Source organism: Pseudorasbora parva, chromosome 21, assembly GCF_024679245.1.
Source record: "Pseudorasbora parva isolate DD20220531a chromosome 21, ASM2467924v1, whole genome shotgun sequence".
NCBI lineage: Eukaryota > Metazoa > Chordata > Actinopteri > Cypriniformes > Gobionidae > Pseudorasbora > Pseudorasbora parva.
The window spans coordinates 14,006,546-14,021,676 of NC_090192.1; positions in this window are offsets into that span (position 1 = coordinate 14,006,546).

Genomic DNA, 15,131 nt, shown 5'->3' on the forward strand with positions numbered 1-15,131 from the left:
TTTCACAGCTTTTGTTGGCTCTGAAAGATATTGCCAAAATTATTGAGACAACCCTCCAAATAATTTAAGATATGTGTTACAATCACTTCCATGGCCACATGTGTATAAAATAAAAAAGGACCTAGGTATGCTTCTATAAACATTTGTGAAAGAATGGTATTCTCTGGAGTGTTGAATCACACTTCTCTTTCTGGCAATCTGATAGATGAGTTTGGGTTTGGCAGTAGCCAGCTGAACGGTACTTGCCTGACTGCATTGTGCTAAGTGTAAAGTCTGGTGGAGGTTTGGTCTGAGGTTTTTTTGGTCTCAATTCCAGAGAAGGCAAAATCAAGTCCTCTTGTATATATGTCTTGGATATACATGTATCTGATATACAGATGTACCTGTCAAAAGTTTGGAAAGTTTCTTATGCTCAACAAGGCTGCATTTATTTAATCAAAAATACAGTAAAACAGTAATATTGTGAAGTAATATTACTATTTCAAAACAAATGATTTCTATTTTAATACATTTTAAATTGTCATTTATTCTTGTGGTGGCAAAGCTGAATTTTCAGCATCATTTCTCCAGTTCTTCAGAAATCATGCTGATTTGCTGCTCAAGGATATATATATATATATATATATATATATATATATATATATATATATATATATATATATATATATATATATATATATATATATATATATATAATATACACACACATACACTCACCTAAAAAATAATTAGGAACGCCATACTAATATTGTGTTTGACACAAAGTGTTTGTTGTGTTCAACAAGATGCTGAAAGCATTCTTTAGAAATGTTGGCCCATATTGATAGGATAGCATCTTGCAGTTGATGGAGATTTGTGGGATGCACATCCAGGGCACGAAGCTCCCGTTCCACCACATCCCAAAGATGCTCTATTGGGTTGAGATCTGGTGACTGTGGGGGCCATTTTAGTACAGTGAACTCATTGGCATGTTCAAGAAACCAAATTGAACTGAATCAAGCTTTGTGACATGGTGCATTATCCTGCTGGAAGTAGCCATCAGAGGATGGGTACATGGTGGTCATAAGGGGATGGATATGTTCAGAAACGATGCTCAGGTAGACCGTGGCATTTAAACGATGCTTAATTGGCACTAAGGGGTCCAAAGTGTGCCAAGAAAACGTCCCCGAAACCATTACACCACCACCACCAGCCTGCGCAGTGGAAACAAGGCATGCTGGATCCATGTTCACATTCTGTTTACGCCTCTGTCAGAACGCAGGAAACGACCTAAATGGGCTGCCAGTCAAACACAGGGCTAACACATACATTCACACTCTCACATATGCAGCAGGCAAGTGTCTCCAATTCATCGGTCCTGTGAGTTTTTAAATTGTGGGAGAAACGGAAGACCTGTAGAAAGCTCAAGCAAATATGTGGAGAACATATATGTATTGCTCAAAGAGGACAGTGGTACAAGAGGATTACCAAATCATTGTTTTAAGTGTGAATATATAGCAAATGTAACAGAAATTTAAAAAAGCAATGCATCTATAACAGTTTCAACTCTTCTGGAAAGGCTTTCTGCAAGGTTTAGGAGTGTGTTTATGAGAATATTTGACTATTCTTCTAAAAGCACAAAAGTGAAATAAGGCTCTAATGTTGGACAAGAAGGCCTGGCTTGCAGTCTCCGCTCTAATTCATCCCAAAGGTGTTCTATCGGGTTAAGGTCAGGACTCTGTGAGTCAGGCGAGTCAATTTTCTCCATACCAAACTCACTCATCTATGTCTTTATGGACCTTACTTTGTGCACTGGTGCACAGTCATGTTGGAACAGGAAGGGGCCATCCCCAAACTTTCCTACAATGTTGGGAGTAGGAAACTGTCCAAAATGTGTTGGTATGCAGAAGCATTTTCACTGGAACTAAGGCGTCAAGCCTAACCCCTGAAAAAAAACCTCAGACCAAAAAAATCTTAGACCAAACCTCCACCAAACTTTACACTTAGCACAATGTAGTCGGGCAAGTACCGTTCAGCTGGCTACTGCCAAACCCAAACTCATCTATCAGATCGCCAGAAAGAGAAGTGTGATTCATCACTCCAGAGAATACCATTCTTTCACAAATGTTTAGAGAAAAGTTCAGTGGTAGTAAAGTTCTTATAGGGATGAATGAGTACTAAAGGTGTAAGGGAGTTGTGCTTTATCAGTGCTGTCATTAATTTACACACCGCTGTGTGATGTAATACAAAAACTAGAAACAGAAAATGCTACCCTTTCCTCGTTACTTGTGTTGTTGGAAAAAAAATTAACATGACAATGATGAAATGCATTCTCCTAAGGTGAAAACCCTTCTGTGGACATGTATTTCATCCAATCTTAACACTCTTGACCACCTGTGGGGGATTCTGTAAAGACTAGTTGAGGCATCAAGGGCCTCATCCAGGAGTTTAACAGGACAGATGTGACAATTTGTACACTTCGTGCCAAAAAGAGTTCGAGCACTATACTTAAAATTACGGAGGACATACCAAGTGCTAGAATATTACACATTTGTTGTACTCATTTCTGCAATCCTTCATTGAAACAAAATTGGCTAATTCACTTATTTTACAGATATTAAAGGGGTGATGAATTAAGGAATCAACTTTTCCTTGAGCTTTTGATATATAAAAGGTCATGGTAATATAAGAATATCCTCTGAGTTTCAGAGCTGAAAACTTCCTTGTTAGTCAGAGAAAAGCTTTTTTAGACACCAGGCTCAGCAAACGGTCCTGTGCTTCATACTGGCATCAGTGCGCGACAAAACACCGCCTCTACAGCCCGTCTAATCCAGTAGCCCCGCCCACCGACTCATGGAGGGCTCGTGCTAGCTGGTCAACAACAATAAACATGCCGAGGAAGATTAAGATATTGCAGTATTCCTGGTTGTGGAAGAACACAGTCGCTGCATAAGCTTCATTCTGATCCTAATATTAGTAATGAGTGGTTGAACTTTATTTTTAATGAAGTTCCAGCTCACGTGGGGAAGACATATTCACTTCAGTTCACTCCGGAATCGTTTGTAAACAAATCTCCGGTCGATGCTGGATTTGGATCCGACAGGAATGGTGCAACACACCGATGTGAGTAAAATGTGTTTTTGTGTCTAGCAGCCATCCCTCGCAAAGCCCAGCAGGCCGATGAATCTCATTATATTCCGTTCTTGTTCTGCTTGACATCTGAAGGGCGGCACGCGGGCGTGTATGTGTGTGCTCGCGGTTTGCGCTTATATCGTCCGATCTTGCGGCTATGTGTAATATAAATTTAATAGTCCAATCAATAATAGTCCGCGGGTCGATGAGAAATAAAACGTGTTTATTTGATAAAGATTTTTACGAGCCCTGTGGTCGAGAGAATCATTCTGGTTGCTGCTTCTCCCTCATTCGCTCCTCTCTGTCATGTGAACTGACAGGGGAACTGAAGCTCATTAAATATGCAAATCTTATCCAATCCTAGCCGTGGGCATTTACTTCCAAGTCTCCAGTGCTGCACACCCATCAAAACCCAGCGTTTTGAAGAGAGCCTCAAAAGCAGGGTAGAAAATAGCTCTATTTACTTATTTACTTATTACTTTATTTACAAATTACTTATTTGTTATGATTTTTTTTAATGTAAAAACCACACGAACATCATTAGTTGACCTAATGAAAAATTAAAAAAGCCAGTTCATGACACTTTTAATGACATATTTTTCTCTTTATTAAGTATGTTTAATACATTTCAATTTTGCCATCTTTCCATGAACTGTATTAGTGATCATTAAGAAAATACATCTTTTGCATTTGTTAAGAGGGGTTGTACTCATTTATGCTGAGCAATGTATATAAACACCAGACTCCTACAACAGTTTTCCAGCATCCCTTCACCACCCCTTATCCTCACTCCTAACTATTCCTTTATCCCTGCCTACTCTGGGTTTGGGCCAAATACCGAGCCCAGAGCCTTCCTCGGAGAGCACGCCAAATACTCATAACCTTTACTCTATCTGATTAAGTGTGAACTCGTGAACATGTTCTTTGTTGATCCTGAAACAACATTCCAATCAGGTTTACAGTGAATGTCAGACTACTACAGATAGGGGCTTCTACTATATTATTTCCCTCAGATTTTAAGGATAAGATATGGGTTGCGTTACATTTAGGAGTAGGGATAGGGTTAGAAATATGTTCTTGGACAGGAATGTTGGTTTGATGTTGATCCAGGAACATGTCTTGGCAAAATCATGGTGACTTCACACTAGGTGGAGCTATTATAACACTTGGCCCTGTCCAACCTCTATCCAGGTGTTGTTTTTTAAAGTATATATCTATTTTGTCATTTTTACTATTTTCATTACCAATCCATTTTACCTTAATTAGAAAATTAGCTTTTTTTTGTAGACTCATTAAAGCTACACTGTGTAACTTTTTGAGTCTATTCTTAGCTAAAAACACTTAGTTCTTTCAAAAATATGTGCTCACTACTGTAAATTTACTTCTTTCAAGTAATACAATTTTCTCGTAAGTTTATAATATGCCATTGAAAATACATACAGGTGAGGGGTTCGAATGCTGGTCGCCATGTTGCCCCTCCATCTTCAAAGTACATTAGCCAAAGAGGCACATACCCGTTAAATCAAGCTTCGCCTTTCGCATTTTAACACTCGATGGCAGTCATGAACGAGGTCGAAATGGAAGCCATGTTAATCTTGGACTATAAATCGGCCACCAACAGAAACTAATATTCACTGGATGGTCATATACCTTTTCACTGCTAGATGGGGGAAAATATCACACAGTGTAGCTTTAAGTAAAAAAAGCTTTAAGTGTGACTTTTTTTGTTATTAATTCATTCATATTTCAGCAGCTGCCAGGTTATTGTAACTATGATTGTTTTATTTATTTTTTAACTGGTGATGCATTTGGTTAATGTTTAATGTTTAACTTCCGTTTTGTCTTTCACTCTTCTGTCATTCTACACTTAACTGAGTTGATATTGTCACATGTGGTATTGATTAAATCTGAACTTGCCACACCTTGACTTCCAGTGAATTCATGCACTTTACAGGCAGCATTGGTACACCTACCAAAACACCTCATAAGTGATCACCTCACCTGAGTTTGGACATAAACAGTGGGAAAAGTTAAAGACATTTCACACAAACTGACCACCAACTGAAACTTTCAGTTTTTAGCTCAACTGTCATGCAGGATATTGGGATATCAGGCAGTGAAGGATGCATCAATGAGATGAAAGCATGTCAGCAGACAGGATGTGACATTGGATTCAAATATGCCTTGTTGCCTTCCTTCTTCCGTATATTGCCTGCGGATGCAGCATTTTTTACAATTTTGGATGTCCCAGATAAAAGATACCTATGGTTTCCATGGTTTGGGCGTTTTTCACTAAATATACTGTCATACAGTGAGAGAAACATTTAGCATGATCATCTCAGTGAGTTTGGCAGTGTTGGGTGTAACTAGTTAGGCTACTAACCCTGAAAAAGTAAAGAATGGGATTAAATTTATTTATCTGTCATTGAATTACAGTTACAGCTGATGTAATTGAACTACTGTGTATATAGTGTAGAACAAATATATATATATATAAATACAATAGTGGAATTAAAATTAAAATTTAAAGTCTAACTTTAAAATGCATGTTTTTATGTATCATTCTTAAATTTGTAATACTGGTCAGTTAATAAAAAGTTGTATTTATTTGAATGAATTAAAAGAGCCATTTCATGTCTACCCTTAAAATCATTTGAGGTTAATATATGATTTAGAAAGTAACAAGTAATGAAAATACTTTTTGGAGAAAGTCATTTGTAATCAAATTACTTACACTATTAATAAGACATAGTAATTCATAACTAGTAATTAATTACTTTCTTAGAGTAACTTACTCAACACTCGTGTTTGGTGGTATGACTTATGTCTACAGACAAGCCAATAAAAATGCAACATGATGAAATGGCGTATTGATCAATGCGACATGTTGCTAAAACTTAAAACCACTAACTTTAAGCTTCATCTGCAAAATTGACATTCCAAAATATATTTTCCCTTGCATTGACCGCCGTTTAATTCTCCTCTTTCGCTGTCTCCTCTTTTTTCAGCACACTAAAATTGCCAAAGTGTGATTCATCTTGCTCTGTTTACCACTAGCACTAACTTGCGTCACCACCTTCAATTCAATAGGTGTCATCATCATACAGTTTCCATACATGCCATATCCAAGTTTATTAGATCCATGTTGTACAGTGTGATTTGTAACACCATCACATATCGAACCCTCACGTTACATTATCTTATAGGACTCCCAAAATCTGTAGCAGGCTTTACATTAATTCTAGTCCTCATTAAACAAACCTGAACCAGCTTTATCAGAATCAGTATCTTCAGGATTACTAGAAACGTACAGGTAAGTGTGTTGGGGCAGGTTATTATTGGGCCTAATAATTAGAATACCTAACTTGAAACCTGAAAATGGTGTCATAAACGGAGACCTGAGAAAGCATTTTCTTGCATTTATTATTTAAAATATCTGTAAATGGTAGCATATTTTCAATTAAAAATGGCGAGATTTAATAAATAAATAAAAGAACTTGCATCATTGGATAGTACTGTCGGCCATTTAAAGGACAACTACGGTAAAAAAATGAACCTAGGGGTAATTGGGGGGGGGGGGGGGAATGCTGTTTCATGCATATTGAGCTTTTTACACTGTTAAAGACTTGGATTCCCATCCTAAACATAGACAGAGTTTCAAAAACTAATGTTGGACGTTTGATGGAGTATTTCTGTGTTAAAAATACTCCTTCTGGTTTCTCACAAGTTTCGGAGAGTTTTTTTCTTGTATGGGTCGACTTGACGTTAATAGACCGGAAGGTCCTTGTATGGGCCGTACGGGCTCTTCTCTGGGTAGGGTGCGCGCGCATGCGTGTGACTAGAGCGAGAGAGGAAATGCACGCCCATAAACACTCCGTGCCGCGCTCCACTTTATTCCTATGGGTGACGTCGAGCGACTTCAACGCTTCAGCACAGCATTCCGGGAAGGCAGCGCTGCATTTGAACCGATTTGAATGCAGAAATGACGGGAAGCTTCACAACATCGCTTCAGTCGCGTCGCAAAGTGGATCTCCACCGTTCACTGCTGTCAGAACTTCACCAAATCATACCAAAGAAGTGTGTTTTTGACGGAGCGGTCCCAGCGACAAAGGTTCGGTCCTGCTTTGGAAGCAGCCGGTGAGTAAAACTGCTTCAAATGTCTATGCTGTTGGTTATCGTCGCGTGAGTAAACATCAGTAAACGACACGATCGTGTGCTTCGTCATTCAAATGCGCTAACGGACTCAATTGTTGTTCTATATATAATGTTACACTAGTCTGACGTGCAAAACCGTTTTGCTTGCTACTGCTAAGGTCTAGTCACATACAATAGTCCATAAACCAAATCATGTCCAAATGAACTGCGAGTAAAGACACAAATGTTGACAGGTCACTAAATACAGTACATACCACAGAGACGGACGTCCTGCTGTTGCTGTTTCTTATTTCAGCCTCTGAATGATCCTGGATCATATATCTATTAGCTGAGATCAATAGCCATGGGTTTCTCCACGTTTGAGGACATCTCCGCTTTGCGCGCTCGTCATTCTTTAGCTCCGCCCACACGATACGCCTCCAGGCGCTCAGTTTTTTCCGGAAAGACTCGGTACAGCCCATATTTCTTTTATAAATATAATAAAACTAAAGACTTTTCGGAGATATGAGGGATGCAATACTACTCTATAGGTACTCAAGATTGACATGAGATTGACTGAAACTGAGTGTTTCACCCCCCTTTAACACATGGCTACCAAGTAGATGTGACAATCGATACCGAGTATGTAAAGAATCGAATGTAAAGAATTTAAAATTCGAATGTTATCGAATGTAAAGAATTGTATCTCTAAAAACAGATTAGCTTATAATGCTTGTCTATGGGGCACAGAGTAAGTGAAATTAAAGCTAGTTAATACCACTAACAAGGCTCAAAATAGCCTCACACTAACACGGTAGCATAATGAGGGTCCCTACATGCAAACCAAAGCATTGAGAACTTTGTAAGTGTACTTTGTAAACAGCTTAATAAGAAGATACTTTATAAAGACAGTCCATTACATGTATACAGACAGGAGCCAAGTCTTGACGAGTCGAGCCACAAACACTGTGCTAAGTGATAAACTGTGACTTGGAATCTCATATGGTCCGTTGTTTCCGGAAGAAAGCACTGAACGTAACAGAAAAGAAAGAAAAAAAAGTGAAAATGTCGATGTAATTAGATTTTCCTATCGACCAGCTTACTTAGCACAGCGTTCGTAGCTCGACTCGTCGAGACTGTTTTCCAAGATGGCTTCTGCCTGTATACGTGTCATGTACTGTCTTTATAAAGTATCTTCTTATTAAACTGTACACTTACAAAGTTCTCAATGCTTTGGTTTGCATATAGAGACCCTCATTATGCTACAGTGTTAGTGTGAGTCTATTTTGAGCCTTGTTAGTGGTATTAACTAGCTATTTAATTTCACTTACTCTGTGCCCCATAGACAAGCGTTATAAGCTAATCTGTTTTTAGAGATACAACTTTTTACATTCAATATTCATTAAAACGTATCACAAAGAACAATCTACTCGGTAACCGTGTTAATTACCCCTATGTTCATTTTTCACCAGAGCTGTCCTTTAAAAGGTTACTTTAGGGATTAGCATATGGCTTTAATTACTCTGATGCCGCAAATATCGTCAATTTTCGTCATCTGAGAAATTTTTGGCCAGAGGCTAAAGACTACAGACAGCAGAGGGAGCCATTTTTGCATGTTTTCAACTTACGCAGTGAGGGGTGGGAGATCGCACTCACAGCTCAGCTCACAGCTGCAGGCATTCCTGTAAACGGACCTATGTGGAGCAAGGTAAGTGTTTCAACTTCTCAAATTAATTCCTATGAAATTTAAGCTTCCAAAGGCATGAACTGAAAACGCGCTGTGAAAGACTGCCGCGAATGCGGACACGTTTACCTCAGCTCTCATCACGAGAGCTCATCAGCTCATTCATCACGATGTATGTAATGTGACTCCTACAGCGTTTGTGCTGTGACACTCCCTCAGTGGCTAAATCACATTATACTGAACAGACAATTGTAGTTTTTAATTGTAGTGTCTGTTCTCTAACTGAACTGATTTTGTGAAAATGAACACGGTGGGAAAGTGATCCAGTCACAGTGATTCAGTAGCAGTGGCTTTGGGAGTGGCCTCGTAGGGCAGCTAAGCATTCTGGGAATTGTCTTTCATCCCCATGAGACAAAAATACATTTTCTGTCTTTTCTCAGTCTAGAAAGCACCAAATTCAAAAATATTTTCACATTTCTACTACATTAAGGACCAATTTTAAATACAGATTCATCTTCCCAGTGCTGAAGTACCCCTTTAACAATAGCTATAGACAGTGGTTGGCCGTCAGGGCCAGCAAGGCCTTCTCTGCTGGCCTAATCACTATCAGAATCACTGATTTAAATTTTAATATTTTTTTTCCATTAAAGTGTGTTAAATTATTCCCAATAGTCTATTTTCTTAATTTCACAGCTTTTCTCTTGGTTGCCTGGTTCCAGTATGGTTTGTTTATGTTAGAGCTTTCATCCAATCATATTTCAGGCATCATGTGTTGCCAGGGTCAAAGAAATCTGCCATTAGGCCTTCAGAATCAATATTGCAAGCTATCTTAAAATGAATGGCAATAAAACTGTGCACTTTAACTGATCAGATAATCGCTCAGATTTGAACAGCTAATCAGGTTGGCAAAACTGGGGCCATCTAGAAGGTGTACAATAATGTCTGCATTTTCACATCCTTTGATTGGATGGTCAGAGCATATTATAACTAGTAGCCTATCAAACTGCACATCTGTAGATTTAATTGTTTTTTATAGTTTTTTTGTTTTTTTTTAAACAATGGTTGACAGAGGAGGAAAAAAACTATTTAGTCTTACTTATAAAGCCATTTTCAAAATCCCTACATACAGCCTTCTCCAGCTTAACACAGTCACGGATATGTTCCGGCTAAAAACAGAACTGACTGTAATGTATGCCATGACTGATTCTGAAGTCCCGTGGATCTCCTAGATTTCAGGGTGAGAGCATGGGTCAGCTGCACACACCGGCATGTTTTGTGTACAAATAATCAGTAGCCAATTTTGGTGAACAGGCTATAATGCATTTTATCTACAATTTTTATAGCCTAAAGTCAACCCTGTCTAATCCGGCCCCTGTTTTTCCTGTGATGAATGATTTTTTTTCTTTCTTGTAAATTTCTTGTATGATCAACATTTTTATGTGTGTGTAAACATGCTTAATGGAGTTAATACTGAAAATGTGCCTTGCTTTAGTGGAGATTTCTTGTGGAATTTCAGCAATCTCCATCGACTATCGTTTTAACTTATATGGTGGAAAAGGTGACGTTTGCTAGAAGGATCGCGTGAATGATCTGTAAGCAAAGTATCTACGGTTGTATTTTGTAATACAAAATAATATTAACCTTTGTCATTAGACACACTATTTAGTTTGGTATGCTACTTGGAGTTTCCTATTGTTGCTGTACTAGCATCTTGCGTGATCTAGACAATGCGGTCTCTCTAAGAAACTTTCAATTTAATCAGAAATTGTTTAAACAGCTAGTCAATAAGTGGATAAATACTTACTGCTTGCAGGAATATAGTTGCCCCTTTCTTCAGTGAAGACGCTGAGTGAAGCTTGCTTGAAATGGGCCGGACAAACGAACGATTTATTGTGGTATCCGATTATAATAAACCTCAACCATGTGTCACGAGAGCCATTTTTGCTATCTTCGAGTGTCTTGTTTACCATCAGTAGATTCGGCTTGTTTTGACAGATGCAAATGTTGGGGGCATGCATATAAATGATCCCCAACGCTTATGTCACAGTTGGGTTTATGTTAAGAAACACTTTTTTTCTGTTAAGTTTTTGATTTACGAGATTTACATAAGAAGTAGGAGGCAATGGTGTTTGAGACTCACAGTATGTGATGTCCATGTACTGGACTAGGGATGCACGATATTATCGGCACGACATCGGTATCGGCCGATAAACGCTTAAAATATAAAAATCGGCATCTGCCGATATTAAAACATTATGCCGATATGATAACGTGTTGATATGCACCTGCAATAACTCACGTGTGCAAGGAGTGCTACAGCGATGAGACCATGTCAGCACTGCAGCCATTCTTCAAGTGAAAACAAGAAAATACATTGCATGTACAGTGATTTATATTGACTGTTTTTAAATGCTGCCTTGAATTTCTGAATGCACGTAAGGACGTGACCGTCAGCAGCAGATTTGCCACGTTTTCACAACAAAACTACCCCAAAACAAGCCCAATCGCGTCTCCCCACTCTCTAGCGCGTGCGGCAGCCTCCACAGCAGCAGAAGCTTCTCCAGGTCCTAGTGCCTTCCAACTAGACCGCTATATATTTATACATGTGGGGGCGCTGTTGTTACACTAATACAATGAAAAGTAGAATACACAAATAAATTGAAGTTACTTCTTGTTCTGAATAAACAAATCAGTAATTATGTCATAAATCACAAGCATGACACTTGTAAATTAAATACTTTTATATACAGTGTATTAATCTGTAATAAAATTTTACGAAATGGATGATGAAAAATAATCCAAGGAGCTCTACAATAATTGTAGAATTAAAAGACAGCATCAATGGATGTCATGCCACCCCCACTTCATGTGCACAAACGTTAAATCCAAAAATACAATATTTAGGTTACAGCTGCATCTGGGGTGAAAAATTACTGACTTTATTATTGTTATTTTCAGAGCTTTTAATATACTCTTATCATAAAAATAACTTTATTAACATTTATTTATCTTCAACAAGAGTCCTTTTAGTAAGGATACCTCAGAAATCTGAAACCAGAATGAAAAAAAATAGTTTTTGCTCAAAATGGTGTTGTTTCCAAACAAAGGGCAAAAATAAACATATATCGGCATCGGTATCGGCATCGGCCAAAATGAGCTGAAAAATATCGGCATATCGGATATCGGCAAAAATCCAATATCGTGCATCCCTATACTGGACTCTTTATTATTTAATAATAAAATTACATGAATGTCTTGATCTTTTGTTCACTCTCTTGACTTGATATTTGAAGAGCACACGTCCGCGCATGTGTGTATGGTTCACGCTTATATCCACCGATCGGGCACCAATCCAAGTAATAAAAAAATTAATCAACCGTGGGTGGATGAGAGATAAATCATTGTGTTTGTTTGTTAAATATGTTTTAAGAGCCCTATCAGAGAATTATTCCAATTGCCGCTTTCAAAACAATCCCTCCCGTGAAATGACAAGGGAGTTAAAGCTCATTAAATACAGGTCCTTCTCAAAAATATAGCATATTGTGATAAAGTTCATTATTTTCCATAATGTAATGATAAAAATTAAACGTTCATATATTTTAGATTCATTGCACACCAACTGAAATATTTCAGGTCTTTTATTGTTTTAATACTGATGATTTTGGCATTACAGCTCATGAAAACCCCAAATTCCTGTCTCAAAAAATTAGCATATCATGATAGTTTCTCTAAACGAGCTATTAACCTAATCATCTGAATCAACTAATGAACTCTAAACACCTGCAAAAGATTCCTGAGGCTTTTAAAATCTCCCAGCCTGGTTTATTACTCAAAACCGCAATCATGGGTAAGACTGCCGGCCCGACCCTGTCCAGAAGGCCATCATTGACACCCTCAAGCGAGAGGGTAACACACAGAAGGAAATTTCTGAACGAATAGGCTGTTCCCAGAGTGCTGTATCAAGGCACCTCAGTGGGAAGTCTGTGGGATGTGGCAAAAAACACTGCACAACGAGAAGAGGTGACCAGACCCTGAGGAAGATTGTGGAGAAGGACCGATTCCAGACCTTCGGGGACCTGCGGAAGCAGTGGACTGAGTCTGAAGTAGAAACATCCAGAGCCACCGTCCACAGGCGTGTGCAGAAAATGGGCTACAGGTGCCGCATTCCCCAGGTCAAGCCACTTTTGAACCAGAAACAGCGGCAGAAGCGCCTGATCTGGGCTACAGAGAAGCAGCACTGGACTGTTGCTCAAATTTTGCATGTCATTCGGAAATCAAGGTGCCAGAGTCTGAAGGAAGACTGGGGAAAAGGAAATGCCAAGATGCCTGAAGTCCAGTGTCAAGTACCCACAGTCAGTGATGGTCTGGGGTGCCATGTCAGCTGCTGGTGTTGGTCCACTGTGTTTTATCAAGGTCAGGGTCAATGCAGCTAGCTATCAGGAGATTTTGGAGCACTTCATGCTTCCATCTGCTGAAAAGCTTTATGGAGATGAAGATTTCGTTTTTCAGCACGACCTGGCACCTGCTCACAGTGCCAAAACCACTGGTAAATGGTTTACTGACCATGGTATTACTGTGCTCAATTGGCCTGCCAACTCTCCTGACCTGAACCCCATAGAGAATCTGTGGGATATTGTGAAGAGAAAGTTGAGAGACGCATGACCCAACACTCTGGATGAGCTTAAGGCCGCTATCGGAGCATCCTGGGCCTCCATAACACCTCAGCAGTGCCACAGGCTGATTGCCTCCATGCCACTCCGCACTGAAGCAGTCATTTCTGCAAAAGGATTCCCGACCAAGTATTGAGTGCATAACTGAACATAATTATTTGAAGGTTGAATTTTTTGTATTAAAAACACTTTTCTTTTATTGGTCGGATGAAATATGCTAATTTTTTTGAGATAGGAATTTTGGGTTTGCATGAGCTGTATGTCAAAATCATCAGTATTAAAACAATAAAAGACCTGAAATATTTTAGTTGGTGTGCAATGAATCTAAAATATATAAAAGTTTAATTTTTTATCATTACATTATGGAAAATAATGAACTTTATCACAATATGCTAATTTTTTGAGAAGGACCTGTATGCAAATCTTATCCAATCCTAGGCGTGGGGGTTTACTTCCAAGTCTCCAGTGCGACATGCCCATCAAAACCGAGCGTTCTGGAGAGAACCTCAAAACCAGTGTAGAAAATAGCCTATTATTTATTAGTTATGATGTTTTCAAATGTAAAAACCATGCAAACATCATAAGTTGACCTCAGACAAAAGTATTTTTAAAAAAAAGCCAGTTCATGACACCTTTAATAACCGAATTCATTCTCGCTTCATATGAAATGCAATGGCCTGTTATACTGCATTTCTGTATAAATTGATGGTTTATATAGCCGTGGTGTCATGACGATTTTATTAAGACTTATTATATACTTTTTTTATTAATACCACTGTATGATAGTTTCATACTAAGTTTGAAATGCATGGCCTGCCACTGGATATACTATAAAGTAGACTTGGAGTAAACATTTTGTTGCTTATTCGCTATCTACAACAACAACAAAATGTGTGTAAGTATGCTTAATGGAGTTAATACTGAAAATGTGCCTTGCTTTAGTGGAGATTTCTTGTGGAATGTAGGCTATTAACATAAGTTGCCATTACCAGACCTAAACCATGGAGCACTGGCGGACTGTGGAGCTGTGGTGGGCCTGGACCATGGAGTAGTGGCGACCCCCATGAAGTAACATGGAGCCAGTACATGACCGCCCTCTGTGGCCATGACATGGGGCATGGACAGTTTGTGACTGGCTTCATTGGCTGTACAGTGAGTACAGTGGGTTCATGGATGGTCTTTACCTCTAAAGGAGCTATAGTGGACACCACCACCTAAAAGAGCTGTAGCGGTCACTGGCTCTACGGGGGAAGTATATGCAGCCCACAAACACCAGATGCCATAACAGGAAGCGTGGACGAGAGTGGCAGGAACTCAGGGATCACCAGACTTGGGAATGCAATGGCAATGTTATCTGAGTTCAAAGCTGGACTCTACTTGGCTCTGACGTTGTGCCCATAATGGCTGGAGACACTGTGGTGGAGGCCATGATGGCTGGAGACTACGTTGCGGCAGTCATGACGTAACAAGGTTCTGGTGTGGCGACGGTGAAGTGACGAGGCTCAGAATTAGCAAATATGACGTTATGAGGC